The 19,348-nt window shown below is 45.6% G+C and overlaps 1 protein-coding gene across 12 annotated transcripts in view; it reads left to right on the top strand.

Moving 5' to 3' along the window:
* The window catches only part of LOC105466343 (activator of transcription and developmental regulator AUTS2), a 1,205,160-nt gene that overhangs the window by 1,074,809 nt on the left and 111,003 nt on the right, over positions 1-19,348 (top strand). The window lies entirely within an intron of this gene.

Genomic DNA, 19,348 nt, shown 5'->3' with positions numbered 1-19,348 from the left:
GCTGAGGCAGGAGAATTGCTTGAACCCAGGAGGCGCAGGTTGCAGCAAGCGGAGATCATGCCACTGCACTCCAGCCTGGGCAACAGCGGGACCCTGTCTCTTAAAAAAGAAAAGAAAAGAATAAAGTGAGCTCCTGTAACAAGTGGAGCCTCACGTGAAGAAAGGCTTCAATGCAACGGATGTTGACTTGTCGTCCATCTGACAGTCTTATCATGGATCTTGCTGGTTGGCCTTGACTCCACTTGCAGTGTCTTAGGGACCCCGCTCTTTTCATCTTGTGGCTTTGCCATCTCGTAAGCCTTTTGCTTTCTTTATCCACCCAACCATGGGGAGGAGGACTCAGAATTGACACTTAGCACCTCTGCCATTGCCAAGAACTAGTCCATGTGACCTTAACTAGTAGCGAAAGGCAGGGGTGGCCCAGGACTGGAGTCCTTCACCAGACAGTTGCTTACCTGAGACAACACGCATGTACCTGTGAAATGCATGTACTGTAGAAGGATCATGACTTTGGCACATAATTAGTGGATAATAATCACTACCACGTCTCAGAATGAGTGTCAGATAATTAGTGGACAATAATCACTGCCACATCTCAGAATGAGTGTGTTTACTAATAGGAATGTGGTTTTGGCTTAAGACACATTGTCAGTGGTGGGCCATAGTTGTTTTCTGACTCCACCAAGGCAAAAAGGAAACTGTTGAGTTTGAGAGTAAGTACATGGGGCCAGCCAAAGCAAGATGGACAGAGTGACGTTCCTTTACTGTCCTTATTGACAATATTCGGTTCATGCAATAGAAAAGAATCTTAAAAGTCTCTCTTTAATATACAACAGGAGAAAGACCCTGGAAACTTGTCTTTTAATCATTCCAAACCTGCCTTATCCCCTCAGTCAGTTACACTTGTACCTGTAAAGCTCACACACAGTTTTGCATCAAATGTTTATGTGGCAGCCATGTAATAAGTGGATTCAAAGAAACGTGTATTTAAGGTGGCCACTTGCCCCTTGAGTAAATGGCAGCCGTTGGACTCTGTGTGGGGTTTTGTGTTGTTATTCAACTTGCAAAGTGATGAAACCTCATAATTTCTCTCCCCTTTTAGTTCCCTCTCTGTCTGAGCAGCTGTACTGAAGTTTGTCAAACATGCCCATTAGCTTTCACATGTAAAGATGGCCTTTTTATATTCAAATTTGAGTGATATATTATTTAATCATTAGGCAGTTTACTAAGGGTATATTTGTGGCCATTGTTCTTTCTGAATGCCTAATCACTAAAGGAAAACATTTTGGAAACAAGCACTTTCTTCCAGAAACTGGTTTCCAGGCGAGAGTGTCACTGGGAAGACTGGGAAGCCATCAGTGGCGTGGCACAGGGACACCATGGATGCTGCTGCTAGACCTGCCATGACCCTGTAGTAAGGCCTAGCCAAGGACGCATTGAACTCCTTGAAATTGCTGATATTTGGTCGGGCACAGTGCCCCATGCCTGTAATCCCAACATTTTGGGAGGCCGAGGTGGGAGGGTCGCTTGAGGACAGGAGGTCAAGGCCAGCCTGGGCAATACAGCAAGACCCCCATCTCTACCAAAAATACAAAAAATTGGCCAGGTGTGGTGATGCACACCTGTACTCCTAGCTACTCAGGAGGCTGAGGCAGAAGGATCGCTTGAGCCCAAGAATTTAAGGTTGCCGTGAGCTCTGACTGCACCTCTGCACTCCACCCTGAGCGACAGAGAGAGACCGTGTCTCAAAAGAAAGAAGAAAAACATTGCCTATATTCAACAATTTTTGTCCTTTCAAACAGCAATTTCATCAGATTCAAACTAATACAAAAGTGGCCTCCCAAAGAGGTGTTTGTTTATAAGGCTACAGGGCACCATTTTCCCACCACTTCGAACACAGACTTATAGGAGGTTCTCTGAAATCAGAAATGCAGATCTTTTTTTTTTCTTCTTCTGAGACAGGGTCTCATTCTGTTGCCCAGTTTGGAGTGCAGTGGCATGATCACAGCTCACTGTAGCCTCAACCTCCTGGGCTGAAGTGATCCTCCCGCCTCATTCTCCTGAGTAGCTGAGACTACAGACACACATCACCATGACCAGCTTTTTTTTTTTTTTTTTGTAGAGGTAGAATCTCCCTATGTTGCCCAGCCTGGTGTGAACTCCTCGCCTCAAGTGATCTCTCCGCCTCCGCCTCCCAAAGTATTGGGATTACAGGCATGAGCCACCACACCCAGGCAGAAACACAAATCTTTAGTGAGGTAGCATTCCATTTAGCTACAGAAGCACTTGGCATACAGTTGACCTTTAAACAACTCGGGTTTGAAATGCATGGATTTTACATGTGGGGTTTTCTAACCAAACGTGGATCAAAAACGCGGTACTCACACGATACAAAAACAACATATACAGAGGACTGAATTTTCATTTGCATGTTTTCTGCCGGGTCAACCGTGGGACTTGAGTATGCACAGATTTTACTGTACTCAGGTGTCCTGGAACCAATTCCTCACATATACCAAGGGACAACTGTAATGTGAACACAAACCCATAAAGAGTGCAGCGTTACCAGCCTTCCCAGGATGCATGTGGCGGACAGAGGAGTCAGTGTCAAGAAGCGCTCCACTGAGAGCTGGGGGCCTCTGAGCTGGAGCTTACTGACAAGTGGAAGATGCCCAGATAATAGGGTGCCATGACAGATTGTGGTGGTAGCATTGTGAGCTGGTTGACAGCACAGAACTCTGGAATCAGATGGCCTGGATTCAAATCCTGAACTCACCCCTTATTGGCTGTGTGAGCTTAGGCAAGTTACTCGCCCTCTCTGTGCCCCAATTTCTTCATCTGCAAAATGGGAATAATGATAATGGCGTTATGATTTACTGAAAGGATTAAATGAGTTAATATGTCTAAGTACTTAGAACAGCATGCAGCACCATACTAAGTGATACAGAAGTATTTGCTGTTTTTATACAGAGCTTAGCGGCATGAAGAAGTTAGACAAGCAATGAGGAATTCAAGATGGTGTCCTGGAGTAGAAGAGAAATCCGTTCTGGAAGGGAGACGTAGATTACAGGACACACAGAGATTTGGGTCTGGTTTCCACGGCTGGAGGAAGGCGACAGTTGGCGAATCCCTGCCCATGTAGTGATGTCCAGCAGAAACTGTCCTGAGACACATCTTTGTCATTCCACTATTGCTCTGTCTCTGTACTTTCTCTTACCCTTCTTCCTGTCTGAAAACCTCTAGTCCTTTTAATCATACGAAATGTTCACGTTTTCCCATCACATCTTTTTATATATGTATGTCTGGGTGTAGGAAATTTCTGTGCACCCCCAAGGACACCTGCAGCTCCTTTCTCTTTGAGTTTGGTGTGTGCCGGGAGGGTGGTCAGAAAACAGCCGTAGCCCCTCCTTTGCAACTGTTTCTGCTCTAGTCTTTTTGATGGTGCAAGGTGTACCCTAGGGCTGATTGTGTTCCTGGGAGCCGGAAGCTGTTACTGCAGGGTTAAATCAGCAACAGGAGAGCAACACTCCCAGCAACCTCAGAAAGAATAGAGAACGATGTTCTTGAAGGGAGCTGGGAACTGTGTTCCTAGTACCGTCTTCTTAAAAAAAAAAGTTTCCTTCCCCCTCTTCTCTCTGCCATTCCACAACACACCTTGTACTAAATACATTTTTCAGACCTGACTTTGTGCAAACACAATGTTGTTCGGCAAGCATTAAAAGGCAATTTAGTACTCAAAGGATTAAAAGCTCACGTTAAATTGAAGACTACACTTGGCATAAACATTAAAAATTGACAGAACACCCTGCACATTAACTGCACCAGGGCTTCGTAATTAGCATTTAAAAGTAAAACATCATTTCCTTACTGTTTCCTACTTACTCATTTATAATGCATTTATTATAATACAGATGTGAGCAAGAGGCTTTCTCCCATCATCAGCAGATGAAAAATATACCTGTGCTGAGAAAGAAACTGGGATTTATTAATCCAGCCTAAAAAGCAAAACCAATAAAGAAATCTCTCACTGGGCTGATTGGAGAGCTTCAGACTACCCTTTGGAAGATTGACACAAGGCCCCCAAAGAAATCACCTTCACACTTCTTTTCCTTTTCTTAGCCTTTCACTAACAAATACTGGGAAGAAAATCCAAGTAAGCTTCGGCCAGGCACACACTTGCGTTTAAAATTGATCAACTGGCAGGTTACCAAAGGAATGTGAAAAAGAGCTTGTTGGCCCATTGCTGATGCTTCTTCAAAAATTTGGTAAGACTGGGATCCAATTTTCCAACTCAAAGGGAAATTCTGCTGACTTAACACAGATGGCTGAATTTGTAAATGAGGACACCTGTTCATGACACCTTTGGGCTCCTGCTTAAATTCAGGGTTTTGTTTTTAGCATTACCAAATTTGTAAAATCTGAATGCAGTCCAAATCTGATCTTATGTTCTTCCTCCAGAGTTAGTCCCAAATGTGCTGCCATTGCGGTTTTTGGACCTAACTCTCAGCCCCTCCTTAGTATGGTAGGTAGTAATTCCCAAACTTTAGCATGCATCACAGTCAGTGAGGGTCTCCCTAAAATGCAGATTCTGCCTGAGCAGGTCCAGGATGGAGCATGAGATTCTGCATTTTTTTTTCACCCAGGCTAGATGGAGTACAGTGGCACAATCTCAGCTCACTGCAGCCTCCACCTCCCGGGTCCTCCCTGGGTTCTCCTGCCTCAGCCTCTCACGTAGGTGGGACTACAGGTGTGTGCCACCGTGCCCAACTGATTTTTGTATTTTTAGTAGAGACGGGTTTTGCCATGTTGGCCAGGCTGGTCTTGAACTCCTGACCTCAGGTGATCTGCCTGCCCAGCCTCCCAAAGTGCTGGGATTACAGGCGTGAGCCACCAGCACAGCCAGATTCTGCATTTCTAAAAAGCTCCCAGGCAGTGTCAGTGCTGCTGGCCCCAGGACCACATCTTTGAGTGGCAAAGTTGCACCGAAGACTCTCATCAGTTATCAGACAGTGGATTCGGCTCATCACATGTGAAAGACCCCCAAATTGCCAGCTCCCTGTGGTAAACCCATGGCGATGACTAAGACAGCCAAACACAGTGCTTGCCCTGAATGAACTTATTCTAGAAGTGTCTGAGACCTCGTTATCTTTCTCAGGCCTCTCCTACTGGATCTCATTTGTCATGTGTGATTGAGAACACCTTTCCCTGGTGTTATCTAGAGATCCTGACAGGCATGTTCTGCTAAAACAGACCTCCTGGGCTGTCCCCAAGTGGCCTCACATTCCCCAGCTGGGGCACCGTAAGTTTATCACATTAGGCAGTTAACAGGACAAATATAATTTCTGGGCCACAAGGCCAGTCTGGGTGAACGCATGACATAAGGGTGTTAAAAGTGGAGGAGAATTCCAAAAATAGACTTTACTCTTGTCAGAATGGTGCCAGGGGTTGGCCCAGCCTGTGGAATGCCTCAGCCCTAGAGGGTTTGGGCAGTAAGGCACGCTTCCCTGGGGAGGGTGGTGGTGGCTGGGGAGAGGAGAGCCATGTTCCCAAGAAACTAATTTGGCACCTGCTCTATGGCAGTCCCTTACAGGCAAAGAGAGAAAAAGGAGGCTTTGGGACAGATAGGGGAATTTTCTGATACAAGCAGTCCCCTTGTATTTTCTTTTCATTGTCATAATGATTTGTAAAATTCCAGAAATGTATTCATGCCCCTACTTGACTTGAAAATGCCGCTCTCTCTCTCTGAGAGCCATGGGCTAACCCCCACCCGAACAGCGGTCAGAAGTGAGGCTTGCTGTCTGAGATGAGGACAGCAGCCTGGATTCCTGAGTCAGGCTCACATCTAAGCCTGGCAGGGCCTGGAGGGCGGCAACATGTGGTTTGCAGGTTCGTTAATTACCCCAGTGTTTTTTATGGGAAGATCCTTGGGTGTGTTTGTGGGAACAGAACCCTGATTTTAATTACATCCCTTCTGGTTATTCAGAGTATAGACTTCTAAGGATCTTGTTTCTCTGGCTTTCTTCTGCCCTACAGAGGGACAGAAGGGTTCAACAGAGAAAGTGCCTGTGCTCTGTGTTAACACATAGAAGCAGAGAATTTTAGAGTAGAAAGGGACTTCAGTGCGTTTAGTCCAGAGCCCTCGAATTACAGATGAGGGAACTGAGGCTCAGAGAGATTTAAGTGACCTGCCCAAGGTCACACAAGTAGGATTAAAACCCAGGTCTCCTAAACCTCTCTATTTTGTACATCATACTGTCTGCACATAATTATTTCTTTTCAGATGTTTAATAAAAGTCACAATCAGAGTTAGTCAATTTCTTGTCTCTCCTTTGAGAGTTGAAGTTGTCATGTGAATAGCCATAATTACTGCATTTTCTGTGCATTTCTTCTTTGATTCTTCTTTGGCACAAGAGCTCTGAGGATGCTTCAGCATTGTACTAGGCAGAAAAACGAACACAATTAGCAGATTCAAACAGATGCACATCGCATCTCACACAGGTTAATAGGGAATGTGCCTTTCTAAAGCGGAGGAACCAGGGTTACAGGGCACGGAAGAATTCAAAAGGTAAAAGGAACATGACTCGCATACTTGTAGAGTGGCCAAAGAGGGCCTTATTTTTTACTCTTCAACAAAACAAAGGTTTGGTGCTAAAATAATCAAGTAACATTCACTGAAGATGCACCCCAGGCGCACCCCCTCCCTGCTACGCTAAACACTGCCTGTCTCTCCAGACTCGGTTATTGTCTGAGGACCTCCTCTCACAAACACTTATTTAATAATGGCACTTTGGCTTTTTAATATTTTATTTGATTTCTGTTTTATGGTGTTTTTAATTGAACCCCGTTTTAATTGCCTTTTCTGCACACCAAGAGCCTAGGTGGGGAAGGAAGGCTTATAAATGAAATGATTATTGTTATTACTTCCTTTCTTTCTGCAGTGTCTTAATCAAATTATAATTGATTCCATCCACATATTAGCCCTGATCCTCATATGCATGTGTCAGAAAACAGCAAGCGTTGAAGAAGGAGGCTGAAAATTTTAATCTAGCCGAGAATAAGATTTGTCAGCATTATTACAGAGTGAGGAAAGGAAACTGGGGCTAAGTTCTTGCCGTCAAGTTGAGCCACCAAAGCAGAGTACTTGGTTCTGGGTGACACAGCCCACAAGTGGGCAAGGCTTCATAAACTGAGAGCTAGTAGTGACCTAGAAGTGACCTAGAGAAGACATTTAGTCGCTCCCTTGTGTCCAGTCATAGCCCAGGGCAGACACAGTTTATCCTGCACAGGCTTGGCTGACACCTCCATAAATAAGAGACCTTCCTTTATAGCTTTTCCAAGTCTCAAGGGCAGCTACAGAGTTGCCCTTAGGATAAAAGAATAAACAACCCTTATCCCCTTAAACTTCTGCCCCTCTTTACCCTGTGCCCCCACATCCTGTTTTTTGGAATTTGACCTATTCGTTTTGTGCCCAGGCACTGACTGCAGGGTTGACAGTAGCCACCCTGAAGGGGACTTGGTAGGGAGTAACAAAACAGGCAGGGTGCAGTGGCTCACGCCTGTAATCCCAGCACTTGGGGAGGCCGAAGCGGGTGGATCACTTGAGGTCAGGGGTTCAAGACCAGCCTGGCCAACATGGTGAAATCCCGTCTCTACTACAAACACAAAAATTAGCCAGGTGTGGTGGCACATGCCTGTGATCCCAGCTACTCGGGAAGCTGAGACGGGAGAATCTCTTCAACCCGTTGGGCGGAGGTTGCAGTGAGCCGAGATCGCGCCACTGCACTCCAGCCTGGGTGACAGAGCGAGACTCTGTCTCAAAAAAAAAAAACCACAAAAAACAAAAACAAGAAACCCAGATCTGGCACACACAGAGATGGCTTATGGCCTTATTGGGTCCGCTGCCTCCCCAGCTAGGTATTCAGTGGGCAGCCACTCATAGGCTTCATAAAATGACTTAGATTTGATGCTTGAAGAGAAACTTGTCAATCCTGGGTAACTGCTTGAAGAAAGCAACATTATCCCTTAAAAGGATAGCCCTAGCCCCTAGAATATCTTTCTCACCTTGGGACTTGCTAAAATGGAATTCCTTATTTCAAAGGCAGTACAGTGTTTGAGTTCCTGCTATGTGTAGTATGCTAAGCTGGTCATTACAGGCCAAGCAAGGCAAATAAAACTAGCCTCTTTCCCTATTCCCCTGCATTGCAGAAAAGACAACACATTTCAAGGGTCTGCTTTGCAAGAGACCATGTACCACAGTTTCCTCCTTATCAGCATGGGCATAGCAAGTAATAACCCCTCTATCAATGAAGAGGGAGCTGTGTTCAAAGAGGTTAAATAAAGTGTCCAAGACCATACAGTGTCAGTGAGACAGGGAAGAAATCTGAAAGCTGGTCCCTAGCTAACCTGTCTCTTTGCATTGTCAACCTGGAAGGAAGTGTCAAATGGTTTGGCGCAGAGTTCTGTCCTTGGGCCTGGCCTGTTTGCAACCTTCACTTACATGAAAAGAGAGAGTGGAAGACACTAGATTGGAAGAAGACAATCAGGATACCAAAAAATATTTCAGCAGACTGAGGACCAGAACGAAAGCCATGGCAGAGTGGAAGGGAGGAAATGAGCGAGAGGCACAGGGAAGAGAGAGAGCAGCCTGAGGATTCAGTGAACTGGGTTTGGAGATGGGGAGGGCGATGGCCTAGGTCAGACCATTGACAATCAGGAGGAAATCCCGATGAGTTCATCTGTAGAATGGTTGATTTTTAAAGCACCGATGGACAATTAGTGTCACACTCTACCAAATGAGTTGGACATACAGGAGTGTAAGGCAGGAGGAGCTGGAATCTTGGGAACCCCCTACTTGGAAACTATAGCAGAAGCTGGGAAACTGGTGAGAGAGAGTCCCCCACTTCCTCCTTTCTAGATATTGAAGAAGTACCTGAAGAATCTCAATATTAAAGAGTAAGAGGGTTCAAATAAGGCAATATTACTTGAGAAATAAGAGAATAATAATATTTTTGTCATGGAAGCCCAGTAATAAAGGGAGAGACAGTCTGCCCTTCTGCAGAGAGAGACAGAAAGGGCCACTGTGTTTGTTAATTAGGAGGCCCTTGGCCAGAGACCTGCTAAGCTCATAAAGGCCAGTGTTACTCTCTTTGGGTGGAACGACTCTAGGGAAGCTGAAGAGATAATAGTCACTGCTTCCTTGAAAGGGTAGGACACATGATTTTTTTTTTTTTTTTTTTGAGATGGAGCCTCTCTCTGTCACCAGGCTGGAGTGCAGTGGCACGATCTCAGCTCGCTGCAACCTCCGCCTCCCAGGTTCAAGCAATTCTCCTGCCTCAGCCTCCCAAGTAGCTGGGACTACAGGTGCACACCACCACACCCAGCTCATTTTTGTATTTTTGGTAGAGACGGGGTTTCACCATGTTGGCCAGGATGGTCTCAATCTCCTGACCTCGTGATCCGCCTGCCTCGGCCTCCCAAAGTGCTGGGATTACAGGCGTGAGCCACCGCGCCCGGCCAGGACACATGATTTTAAAAGCAGGCGAAGCTCCCAGGCTGGTCAAAACAACTCTACTACAGCATTCATAGAAGAGTAAGATAGAAAATGAGATGGGAGCTCAGCTGGTGACACAGCAGGGCACTTGCTTACCTGGGTCAGCCCAGCCTAGAAAGTCAGAGGTGATGGCACTAATCAGACTCCAGGGAAACTGACTGGCTGGTAACACAAATCTTCTGTTTACAGTGAGGAGTATAACCAGCAACCCAACGCGAGTGACCTACATGCACTAGTTGACACGTATGTCCCCCAGGGACAATCCCCAAGGAATCCAAATTATAATCAGAAAGTCACTTGGTGACCAGGGACTATAGGAATAAGGGACCTGGGCAGAACTGCCCGCTCTGTCCTGTTTTAGCATTGGTGAAACTCTGATACTGTGCAGGGACTTTTGGTACTCGCAAGACTTGATTGTCTTTTTTTTTTTTTTTTTTTAAGGCAGGGTCTGTCTCTGTCTCCCAGGCTGGAGTGCAGTGGCACAATCTCAGCTCACTGCAACCTTTGCCTCCAGGGTTCAAGCAATTCTCATGCCTCCGACTCCCAAGTAGCTGGGACTACAGGTGTGCACCACCACGCCCAGCTAATTTTTATTTTATTTTATTTTAGTAGAGACAGGGTTTCACCATGATGTCCACGCTGGTCTTGAACTCCAGGCCTCAGGCAATCCACCCGTCTTGGCCTCCCAAAGTGCTGGGATTACAGGCGAGAGCCACCGAGCCTGGCTGGATTGTACTTTTTTGATCCTACCTGTTTCCCAGTGCTGGATTGTGAGCTCTCTGAGAGCAAAGCCTGGGTCTTACTTATCTTTATATCCTGGTGCCAGGCATTCTGTGTTGGTCACAGAACCATCTACTTCTATTTAGAATCACCTACTATTTCTAGAAGACCTTAGCAGAGATAATGGTATTAGTAAGTGCTTCTGTGTTTGGGGTGCGTGCTATATGCCTGCACATGCATTAGATAAAGATACCTTTAGAGCTAATAGATGCCATGAGGCGTATCCTCTACAAAGAGGATCCTGAGCTTCAGAGATGACAGATCTCATGTAATCAAGCCGGCTTTATGAGGTAGGAGGGGATTTGAACTTGGTCTGCCTCACTCCAGAGCACATGCTCTTCCCACTGGGCCACATTACCTGGAGTCGCTGAGGCCTGTTTCACAGGCCCCTTGACTGGGCAGCTCCCAGCTCTGCTCTGTGGATGTGCTGTGTGCTAAAGGGGCGGTGGGGGAGGGGGACCCTGAGGAAGGAATGTTCAGGCATTGGTTAAAATAGGTGTCCTAGCCTCTTGTCGTGCCTTCATATTCACAAATGTTCATTTCTTTCTCTCTTTTAAAAAAATTCTTCCTAGGGATGATGACTGACAGATTAATATATGTCTAACTACATGTCTCAGAAATCAAAAGGAAGGTGCTGTCAGAATCACTTGTCAGAAAATGAGATTAGGCGCACTTGTCATTTGCTGAGGATTGCAGTCTTTCAGAGATAAGGTTTCATTTAATGAGGGTAAAAAGCCTCCTTTTAAAAAAAGAAGAGGGAGCGAGGGAGTGAGGGTGGGGTAGGCGAGGAGTGATGATTCTTTCTCTGGTGTCAGCCAAGTGTTTTATCACCTAACGCGATCCCATGGCACCTGGTAGCCACTGATAATGGCAACCTGGCCTTCTCCACCTCCTCTGCTGCTGCACCACTTCAAAAGCAGCTGCTTGTTACCTGCTTTTACCTCTCCTTGAAGCTGAAGCTCCTGCTCCTATGGGAAGAGGGAGCTAAGCATGTACTCTAGATTTAAAAGCAGGCTCAAGAAAGCATGCAGTAGAAAGGAAACGTACAGTCACATTTCCCAACAAACTGGAAAGAATCCACAATGGATTTCAGTGAGAGATGGAGCCGGTCTGAGTAGTGAAGGGTAACTAATGAGGAACAGAGCTAGATCCCATTGCAACCAATTGTGTTTTGTTTTGTTTTTTTTTTTTTTTTTTTTTTTTTTTTTTTTTTTTTTGAGACGGAGTCTCGCTCTGTCGCCCAGGCTGGAGTGCAGTGGCCGGATCTCAGCTCACTGCAAGCTCCGCCTCCTGGGTTCACGCCATTCTCCTGCCTCAGCCTCCCGAGTAGCTGGGACTACAGGCACCCGCCACCGCGCCCGGCTAGTTTTTGTATTTTTTTTTTTAGTAGAGACGGAGTTTCACCGGGTTAGCCAGGATGGTCTCAATCTCCTGACCTCGTGATCCGCCCGTCTCGGCCTCCCAAAGTGCTGGGATTACAGGCTTGAGCCACCGCGCCCGGCCTGCAACCAATTGTGTTTTGTTATGGAAAATATTTATCAAGTTCTTTTGCATTTGTTGATTCTCTTACAAGTGACATAGTAAGAGCTCCTGGCATGTGACTTGACGCGCCTCCTGCACCCTGCGATTCAGGCTGGCAATTTCTGTCCCTTTATTAAGCTTCTCTCTGTACCTCAGGTGTGGCCTGTACTCCAGCAGTATTTCAAATTAATCTCCCCCACCAACCCCCGGCCTCCAATCGTAGAAAACTGCCTCTGAAATGAACAACTGTATTATGGAGAATGCCAGTGATAAAGCAGAAAATCCGTATTTCAGAAATGTTTGGTGGCCAGGCGCAGTGGCCCACACCTGTAATCCCAGCACTTTGGGAGGCTAAGGTGGGTGGATCACTTGAGATCAGGAGTTTGAGACCAGCCTGGCCAACATGGTGAAACCCCGTTTCTACTAAAATTACAAAAATTAGCCAGGTGTGATGGTGCATGCCTGTAATCCCAGCTACTCAGGAGGCTGAGGCAGGAGAATCACTTGATGAACGCGGGAGGTGGAGGTTGCAGTGAGCCAAGATCGTGCCACTGCACTCCAGCCTGGGCGACAGAGCAAGAATCTGTCTGAAAAAAGAAAAAGAAATGTTTGTTCCAGTTCTCTACTCCAAAACTTACTGGTGTAAAGCAGCACCCTTTTCTTCTGTTCCTGGATTTGGTGGGTCAGAAATTCAGACAGGGCCCAGCAGAGAAGCAGTTTGTCTCTGTTCCACCACAACTGGTGACATGAATGGCTGGGGACCGGAATCCCCTGGAGAAGTCTTCACTCATGCATGGGGCACTTGGCAGGGACAAAAGCACCTCTGCAAGCCTTGTCCACATAGCATGGGCTTCTCACAGAATGGCATCTGGGTTGTGAGAGGAGTTCCCTGAGGGGCGCTACCAGAAAGCCAGTATCCCAAGAGCTCGAGGCAGAAGCAGCTAGGCTTCGGACCTGGCCTTGGAAAGTCACATGGAGCCACTTCTGCCATTGAGTTGAAGCACTGAGAAGCCCACCAGATTCAAGGAAAGAAGATGGGGACCTCTCCGTGGGGCAGTGTCAAAAGATGTGCAGATGTGCTTTAAAATGATCATAATGCTGTAAAGGTTTCTTTCTACTTGTGTGTTTCTTCACGTCTCATGAACGAAATGGCCTGGGAATGTAAAGTAAACGACATTTGGATGGTTACTGACTTGGCATAAAAGGTTATTCCTCTTCATTAAAAATAAGAAGAAGAAGAAGAAGATGTAGGCCAGATGCAGTGGCTCATGCCTGTGATCCCAACACTTTGGGAGGCCAAGATGGGAGGATCACTTGAGGCCAGGAGTTCAAGACCAGCCTGGGCAACATGGAAAATCCCATGTCTACCAAAAATTATCCTGGTGGGGTGGTGCGTACCTATAGCCCCAACTACTGAGGAGGCTGAGGTGGGAAGATGGCTTGAGCCCTTGAGGTCAAGGCTATAGTGAGTCATGATGGCATCACTGCTCTCCAGCCTGGATGGCAGAGCCAGACCCTATCTCAAAAAATAAATAACTGAAAGCGAGAGAGAGAAAAGATGTGGACAGAGAGAGTGAGCCCAAGCACATTAATGGCCCGGGGTAGTCTGAGGGGTGGGGTGTCCTGTTACTGCTCTCTGTTGCTAATAGTTTAAAACAGACTCAGACTTCACTTAAATGTGCACCTTTCTGGCCAGGTGTGGTGGCTTATGCCTGTAATCCCAGTACTTTGGGAGGCCAAGGCAGGTGGACCACTTGAGGTCAGGAGTTCAAGACCAGCCTGGGCAACACGGTGAAACCCCATCTCTACTAAAAATACAAAAATTAGCCAGGCGTGGTGGTGGGTACCCGTAATCCTAGCTACTCGGGAGGCTGAGGCAGAAGAATCACTTGAACCCAGGAGGTGGAGGTTGCAATGAGCTGAGATCACGCCATTACACTTCAGCCTGGGCGACAAGAGTGCGATTCCATCCAAAAAAAAAAAAAAAAAAAAAGTTCACCTTTCTGTTTCTTTCCAGTCCTTCTCTGTTATACTTTTCAAATATCATTTGTGCATACTTGCCTCTATGTCCTGATTCGTCTGTTTAGAACTTAACATTTAATATGTAACCTAGCTTCAACCCCCTTCTCTAACAATTCTCCTGCTATTTACCAAAGACCTCCTAAATCAGTGATCCACCTGTCTTTTCTCAGTCCTCCTCCAGCACCTCTAATACATCTGCCATTTTTGAGTTTTCCTCCTCCTGGAAATTCCTTCTTGTCCTTCCCCAGCCCAGTAAACGCGGACATTGTCCAGGTGTAGTCCTTGGCTCTGTTTTCTTTTCACGCCACGACATTCCCTCATCTCTTTGCAGAAGACACTTGCACCTCATCTGCAAATCCAAGCTCTCTTTCTGGTGTTCCACTCCCAAATTTCTGACCGTGGCTAGGCTTCCCTCACTGTCTTCTAAATTCATCTTATCCCGAGCAAAGTCTTTATATTCCCCTGAAAGCCTCCACATGCTTCTGTGTTCCTGATGTTAACCAGTTCCCCAGGCTGTACATCTTAGCATTGCCCTTTCATGTTGTATCACTGCCAGGCATTCGTGCGCACCTTGAAGTTTTGCTTTTAGTATTAGTGTATTTATTTTCTTACCTTAGCTTTGCCCCATGTGTCCTGCCGTTTTCCTCGGGTCACTTTTCTTTTTTCTTTTTGTAGAGGCAGGGTCTTGCTTTGTCTCCCAGGCTGGTCTCGAACTTCTGGCTTCAAGCAATCCTCCTGCCTCAGCCTCCCAAGGTTCTGGGATTACAGGCATGAGCCACTGCAGCCCACCTTGGGTCACTTTTCTTAATGCTTCCCTGGATACCTATCAGGTTCTACCTTGTAAAATTTTTATAATTTTAGTAGATTCTACCATCCCCACATGTAGTTGTCCTCTCTCCCTCCTAAATTGTAAGTTTCCTAAGGGTAGATAACATTTTTTGTTCTTCTTTTTTTTTGTACATAGTTCATACTTAGTAAAATGTCCATACTGAATGAATGGCTCTTACTTATACTGTAAAGAAATAAGGCATACAGTGCAAGTGTGTATGCTTAATACACATACAATACACAAACTATTGGATTTAAGGAAAGATTTTGATGACATGAAGAGGCTAACATGGCCTAACATACTTCCAAATATTGCCTTGCCCCCCAACTCTCCTCGGAGTGGTACTTGGGGAAGCAAGACACATAAGCAACAATAATAGCAAGAATCATAATAGATATATTTGTTGAGCACTTACTTTGTGGTTGATGCTATTCTAGCTAAGGTAATCCTCACAACTCTGGTCTTTCCAAGACACGCTTTCAGAGATAGGTACAGTTTGTTTTCCATTCCAGAGATAAAGAAACTGACAGAAAAATCAAATATTACTTTTTTTTTATTAGTTGGGCGAATGCTTAGTATCGCCAAACAAACCTCTTTTTGCAGTGCATGCTAGAGCACGTAAGTGCCTTAGGCTCACCACCAAAGCAGGCCCTCCCTTTTCCCTTAGTCTAAATTTTATTGTTGATTGACCACGAAGCTCAGAGCGACTTCCAGGGGGCCCCCAGCTGAGCTTAGTCATCACCAGTCCTGAAGGCAACAGAAGGCAGAAGAGAGGCCCAAGCATGTGTAGGACTTTTTAAATGCAAAGCTGTGGTTTTTCGAAGCACAGGGACCCTGTCCAGTGGTAAACCTGGCACAATCAGAGTCTTACATGCTAATACTGGGATTGGCAGCCATGAGGAAAGCTGGGAGAGTTTCCTTTCCCTCACACAAACCCTAAATGAGTAGATGAATAAATAGTCTCTGCACTCCATGGTATATGTAACCATATACCAAGCATAATGAGAGACAAAGGAAATGTCAATGGCAAAATGTTATCAATGGAGGAAGACAAGCAAAGAGTTTTTGGGTGTTATTCTTACCATCTATCTTTTTTTTCCTGTTAAGTTAGAAATTTTTCAAAATACACACTTAGGCAAAACTTTAAAAGACATCTAAAACAAACAAACAAGAATGAGTAACTAGGCCGGGCGTGGTGGCTCATGCTTGTAATCCCAGCACTTTGGGAGGCCGAGGCGGATGGATCACGAGGTCAGGAGATCGAGACCACGGTGAAACCCCGTCTCTACTAAAAATACAAAAAATTAACCGGGCGTGGTAGCAGGCGCCTGTAGTCCCAGGCTGAAGCAGGAGAATGGCATGAACCCGGGAGGCGGAGCTTGCAGTGAGCCGAGATAGCACCACTGCACTCCAGCCTGGGAGACAGAGGGAGACTCCGTCTCAAAAAAAAAAAAAAAAAAAAAAAAGAATGAGTAACTCTAGAGGTAGGAGTCAACAATAAATACACGGGAAAGGAATCTGAAGCCAGGAACGTTCTGGCCCATCCAAGGGGGAAGTGCCCAGAGAGAAGGGAAGAGGTAGAATTGGAGACAGCTGGTGCTTCTTTGGGAGCTGCTCAGCCTGCCCAAGAGGCTAATTTAAAACTAAATCTTATCCCTGGATCCCACAGCCCTTAATGTGACCCAAACTTTCCATTACCAAATTCTGGGGATTTAAATCCTGATATTGTGTGCTCAAATCTGGAATCTGTCTCATCCGTTAAAGATCTATCCTATTGAGGCCACATGTGTCTATGCAATAAGTTCTTTTCAAGCCAAACTTTCAAGTTAAAAAAAAAAAATCCTGAGAGGAAATATGTGGTCCTATTCCCCTTCAAGCCCACTTCAGGCTATTTATTGTTTTATTTGATTGTTGAGAAGTCAGAAATGACTAAATTGGTTCTCAATGTGGCCTGCACATTTCCTTGGCTAGGAATGGTCTGATTAAGGCAAAGCCCAGCTTAGAATTTAGCAGTGTTCTGATTTGTGTGGGTTTGGGGGAAGGCATGTGTATTTTTTTTCTTTCTGAAGTCCTTCCCTTGTGGATTTCAGACTAAAGCGGGTGTGATGACACATTTACCCTTTTGGTTTTGTTTTTAAAACACAAAGTTGACAAATGTGTTTAATGGCCCCGTAGTACCAAATGACAGCGGCACGGAGCCCAGGAGGCTCGCTTGTACCCTGACTGTCTCGATGAGGAAGTTGAATTTTACTCACCACTTAGAAGGATTAAATGCAAACCATAGCATACTTCTGGCATCTCATTGATTTATCAGGAAATTCAATGAGAGTGGGGAGGAGGGTGAAGCAGAAGAGGTACATTGAATGGTATATCCTACTTAGAAATTATAAACTCTAAGAAAATATTAATAGGAGGAGGAAAATATTTATTTTTCAGCACAGAGACTATTCTTTGTTTATAAATTAGGTACCAGATCATAAAGAATCACAGAGAGAGAGAGAGAGATTATTCATCCCAACTGGTGTGCATTTTAATGGTGAAGAAATAGTTACCTGACGTACCCAAAGTCATAACTAGTTGGGACTGGACGTGTTGTAAAATCCAGGGCTTCTGACCTTTCTAATCCAGTACAGTACTCATTCGGCACCTCATCTTCCCTGTCATGGTCTACAATAGCCTTGCAAACGGTTTTCTAAAACTCACCAGAGTTGACCGCTCATGAGATCGGGTCCAGGTCAGTTCTCTAATCCCCCTACAAGTCAGTTCTTTGTAATCATTTCCATGATCTTCTCATGCACCCCCAAACCCAGCTGGTCATTTCACAAATGCAGGTTATCAGCTGTGAGTGAGCACTGGTAACAGAAAATCCATCACCACGATTGCTAATGGAAAAACCACTGGGAACTTACTGCCTAGTAGAATGTTGTTTGTGGCCCAATCTTTGTGTAAAAAGGAAAACATCATAAATTAAAAGAAAAGCTACCAGCCAACAACTGTATTTTTACCAGCCTCCTCTTCTTCCAGAAACCTCATTGCGAGGAAAATAAATAGCATTCTTTCCCAGCAGCACAACCGAAAGTCTTGTTAGTTATAGGCGAGTGGCTATTTGAAAGCCTGGCTACAATTTTCCTGTTTTACTAACACTTGTAATTAAATCCATCAACTCCCTCTAAGATTCTGTGTAAATACCAGATGCTCCCTACATTTTTTTTCTCTCCTGGAGAATATGAAAAGTTGTACACTAGCAGTAGAGGAACTTCAAAGGAGGCACAAACCTGAGTGAAAGTGAAGCTCTGAAGATCCACACTCGCTTCCCTGTGAATTTCTGGGAGTGTTCCAGGGAGGGCAGCCCACCACACTTGGCCAGCACAGGCCCGTCCCATCTCTCACCCTAGCGGTGGATGTTAAGTTGACATCCGTGCCCTAGTTCAGGAGCAGATGGCTCTGTGTGGGGCGTGGTGGTTGGGGAGAATCCGCCCGGGCCTGGCGGGAGGCCTGTGGTTAAGGGAGGAGTAGGGCCGTGCCTCCGGCTCCCGGAGGGTCTGCAGCCGCTTTTCATGTGCTACTGATGCTGCCCCCACCCGCTGTCTCTTGGATTCATTCAATCCTATGGAGAATCAGAGGAGAGGCTTGAGATGGCTCCGGATAAGTCCTGCCTCGCTACTGGGGGTGAGAAAATCCTCTTCAGAGCACATGCACTCCTCAGAGGGCATCAGTACATATACATATGTGTGTGTGTATATATATATATATATATATTTTTTTTTTTTCTTTCTGTATACAAAGAAGAGTAACTCATTCCCCCAAGGTGAAGTATTTCAGCGGTAGGCAAAGCAACACCACTACCACCCCCAGCCCGACCACTTTGCTTTTCCATTATTAAATGTAGTTGCCTAGAGCTGTCGTGACCTAAAGAGAAAGCTGAGGAAGTGTTAAGTGAATCATGAAAGCGAATCAACAGACCTGCTGGTATTTAAATTTTAGTGTATTCCAGTGTGGATTTCTTGGTATTTGTAATGCAAAAACTGGGAAAGGGGGCTCCACCTCCTGTCCCAGCAGATCCAACCCTATGTTCCAACTTAGTCCCAGCAGATTCGACCCCATGTTTTGTGTGAATTTACTTTAAAGTCTTTCACACTCCTGAGGCCGTCAGCAAAGGACTCATATCATATGGGCAGCCCCCAGCCCTCTTCACTTTTAAACTAACTGTCCATGGTTTGGGGATTGTTCCCTACCACTCTTACTGGGCAGGTTGTTAGCCAAGGGATTCGTTCTAGAACCAAAGGTTTGAGGCGGACCTCTAAGATCCTCTTGACTCTGAGTGTGTGGAGGAAAGTGAGGGAAAGGACAGAACCCGTGGCCCGCGCCACCTCAGCTACTTTCAGTTTCTATTTGAAACTGAAATCACAGAAGAGCTGTCAGATGGCAGCTGTGCATTTGGTGGAAATGAGAATTCCAGATTTTATGCTAATTCAGTTTCAGGTTCCTTTGAACCTGCAGTTTATGGGGCCGTGCTTAAAACTGCAATCTGTTTTGGATAAAAGAAGGGATTACTAAAGACTTTTTAGTTGTGCAAACATTCCCAGTCTCCAAAAGGAAAGGGGGGAGACCAGATTTATTCTTTTATTAAAATTGTCATGTTAAGT

This window comes from Macaca nemestrina, chromosome 4 (genome assembly GCF_043159975.1).
Source record: "Macaca nemestrina isolate mMacNem1 chromosome 4, mMacNem.hap1, whole genome shotgun sequence".
NCBI lineage: Eukaryota > Metazoa > Chordata > Mammalia > Primates > Cercopithecidae > Macaca > Macaca nemestrina.
Note: the sequence above shows the minus strand (reverse complement) of the source record. Positions and strands in the feature narration are given on the sequence as shown.